Source organism: Diaphorina citri, unplaced genomic scaffold (assembly GCF_000475195.1).
Source record: "Diaphorina citri unplaced genomic scaffold, Diaci psyllid genome assembly version 1.1 scaffold29119, whole genome shotgun sequence".
Taxonomy (NCBI): domain Eukaryota; kingdom Metazoa; phylum Arthropoda; class Insecta; order Hemiptera; family Psyllidae; genus Diaphorina; species Diaphorina citri.
The window spans coordinates 1-3531 of NW_007406457.1; the positions used below are offsets into that span (position 1 = coordinate 1).

The 3531-nt window shown below is 42.8% G+C and overlaps 2 long non-coding RNA genes across 2 annotated transcripts; both read left to right on the plus strand.

The window, feature by feature from the left end:
• LOC113473405 lies at positions 1 to 514 on the plus strand. The gene is made up of 2 exons (XR_003395384.1): positions 1 to 73; positions 462 to 514. It is a non-coding gene; the product is annotated as an uncharacterized LOC113473405 (long non-coding RNA).
• A 126-nt stretch (positions 515 to 640) lies between these two features.
• Positions 641 to 3291, plus strand: LOC103523611. Its single transcript, XR_542074.2, has 3 exons — positions 641 to 792; positions 1859 to 1937; positions 2527 to 3291. It is a non-coding gene; the product is annotated as an uncharacterized LOC103523611 (long non-coding RNA).
• The last annotated feature ends 240 nt before the right edge of the window (positions 3292 to 3531 follow it).

Genomic DNA, 3531 nt, shown 5'->3' on the forward strand with positions numbered 1-3531 from the left:
CAGGTGGACGAGGAACCTGAGGACATTGAGTGGGAACCAGAACCCGGAGCATACTACACTCTGCTTCACTTGGGTAAGTTATACGACGAACGAAGTTTTAAAGTTATACGAATCCACGATCTGATTGGGATATTTCAACGAGAGAAGTGATTTCCAAGTTTTAACTCGAAGATTTTGCGTTTATTTGTCATTTAGGTATCTGTGTTTGGGTGTGTTCCACCATAATTATCGGCCAAGAAATAAATGAAATTTGTTAGAAGTTAAAAATGTCCAAAAGGATATTTTGTGTGTGTGTGTGTGTGTGTGTGTGTGTGTGTGTGTGTGTGTGTGTGTGTTTTTTAAGAAAAAAGAAAAGATTACCTATTTCTGCTGTCCTGGATTCGTGTTAAGACCAAGACTGATTTGACGAAAGTCCATCTTGTTTAAAAGCCCGTTTAATCTCGACTTTCTTCTTCACTCAGGACCAAATGCCAACGGCTACCAGAAGGAGTGGAATGAAGCCAACTTCTTGCACTACGCCAAGGTGAATATTCTCGGCAATGACTGGAAGCATTCCGGACATCTCCTGGCGGAATATGTAAGACTGATTTGACGAAAGTCCATCTTGTTTAAAAGCCCGGTTTAATCTCGACTTTCTTCTTCACTCAGGACCAAATGCCAACGGCTACCAGAAGGAGTGGAATGAAGCCAACTTCTTGCACTACGCCAAGGTGAATATTCTCGGCAATGACTGGAAGCATTCCGGACATCTCCTGGCGGAATATGTTGGATCCCGACCCTTCCCGGAGTTTGGTAAGTGCTGCTGTTTTTGTTACTGTTGTTTTAGGTAGATGATTAATATTCCTTTGGCCAGCCACTCACTCTCAGGTATCAGGTAAACCTGACAGGCGGAGCTGATTAGGTGTACCTGTCAGGTCTACCTGATAGTGTGTGTGCTCATGCTCATCAGGTATCAGGTTAAGCCTTTGGAAAAACGTCAATGCGTGGTAGGGAACTGAGGAGTTTCCCAATAGTTGTGATAGCTCTTGACTGAGTTTCGCTTCACAGCTTTCCCTTGGCTGAGTTTGCATTGAATGGTTGGTCCGTAGATCCGCCCATCACATTGTGAGGGCAACAGAGCCCAATGGTTGGCAGTGATGCCCTCGATTTATTTATCGATCCTATCATTTTCATAAGATACAAACGACTCATTCTTTTTATTAGTTATTTGTTATCATTACAATCAGTTAAAATAGAAGATGTGCTCTGTCAGCGAGATAATTTTCAAGTAGGTACGGTAAAAGAGACTTGAAAATTACAATGACGGGATCTAACCCCTACAAATTGCCCGAGGAGAATTTTCTGGTTCCCCGTTATATCCCTAAAGGTGTGTCGACGGGCGTAGATCAATGTGAATAGATGTCGATCCACGGCCGGTGGACTATGTTTGGCCACACCTTTACATTGTCGACGGGCGTAGATCAATGTGAATAGATGTCGATCCAAGGCCGGTGGACTATGTTTGGCCACACCTTTACATTGTCGACGGGCGTAGATCAATGTGAATAGATGTCGATCCAAGGCCGGTGGACTATGTTTGGCCACACCTTTACATTGTCGACGGGCGTAGATCAATGTGAATAGATGTCGATCCAAGGCCGGTGGACTATGTTTGGCCACACCTTTACATTGTCGACGGGCGTAGATCAATGTGAATAGATGTCGATCCAAGGCCGGTGGACTATGTTTGGCCACACCTTTACATTGTACTGACAACTGCCGATAACAGGCCGAATCTTTGTTCGAATTTTCGATCTGGCATCTCCGTAGTTTTCTTTTTATGACATAAGCCCATAATGTTGTCTGTTTTCTTCCTCAGGTGCACCCTACTATGTCTACCTTCTATACAAACAGCCTAAACTGATCGACTTTAAGGAAACCCATGATGTTGACGATTAGTAAGTATTGTACCGGGAATTGGGAATGAGGCGCCTTACAGACATTGTATAACTTCTAAGGTTCTGACGGGGATTTTATCCTCCAATCAGCGACAAGCTTTCTGCCTCCTCACATCAACCTAAGGCCAGCCACTCACTATCACAGGTCAACCTGACAGGTACACCTGATCAGGTCCACTTGTCAGGTCTACCTGATACCTGTTGAGCATCAGGTACACCTTAGAATCTAACCTGATTCCTCTCAGCTCAAGTCCATACACAAAAAGCCCACTCCGAGGCTTAGGTGTAGGGGCAAGCAGCCCTAAAGGATGGGTTAAGCTTGTTAGAATCTCACCTGATGCCTCGGTGGTGTAGAATAGAATATACCTTGTTTAACCTGCCAGAATGAGTGGTGGTGGGTGGTGTAGTGGTGAAGACACCCGTCTGGTAATGAGTGGCTGGCCCAAGAGGGCCCGGGAAAAGCTAGCAGCACTCAAGTACCCATTTGGTCACTAATCCGGATACCAACCACGCACAATGTTGCTTAACTTTAGTGTATCATTGGGAATTTGTACAAATGTTATACTAAAACTACTTGTTCCTGTTCCAGCGTCAAGTATGACTGGGACCTCAAGGCATTCCTCAATAAACACGGCATCAAGGATCTGGTCGCTGGCAACTTTTACGTTTCGAGATCTGATTGGACCAAGCTAAACACCCTGCTGACAGTCGAACCCGGAGATTGGGATACGATTACACCCAAGATGTTGTAGGTTCTTTGGAGTTTGAACAAGCTTTGTCCGATCATTGGGGACAAGTCCAACTGGACGGGAAATTTGCTCGAAGATTGCCGAACGAGACTTTCGACTGATTTGCTAGCACTGTGTATGAATTCCATCATTCTAGCAATTCTAGCTCATTTGTTAAGCTTGTTTCATCTTGGTTTAAAGTTAAAAGCGAAGAAAAAGGAACTTGATTACTGTCCCAAGAGGAGACGATGATGAAAGTATTATGAAACTTGGTGAACATGTTTAAATAATACCTATACATATAGGTATTACCTACAAAGATTTTCTTCATTAGCTTTAGATTTCGATCAGGCGTTTGGTGGTCTCGTTGGGGCAGTTTTTCTAGGGGGAATTCTACACTGAACGAATAGCGTAATATACTGTACAACCTACATTCTTTTCCAATAAATCCACTTCAAGATTCATTTGGTGTTTGACATGAAATGTGGAGTGATTAGATGAGAATAGTAAGGGGTGAGGGCTCATGTTTTTCGCCATCCAGACGGCTTCTAGTAATCGCTAGTAGTGTATACCAAATTTTATTTATTTTTTGTAATAAATAAATAAATAATAATGCTAACTAAATATGACGACTGTTATGGCCTTCGTTAGATTAAGAAAATTAATTAGTGTATTACAGGAGGATAAATTACCCTGCATTGTGACTTCCAAGCCCATTACTTAGAGAATAAAGGATATAATTATGTACATATGTATAAGCAGCATGCAAAGGCTTACCTGGAGATATCTTCTTCATAAAGCATAGAAAATACGTCCCTAATCTACGCGAACACAAAAAAACCCTTGAAGTTGTCCTCGTTGGGTAC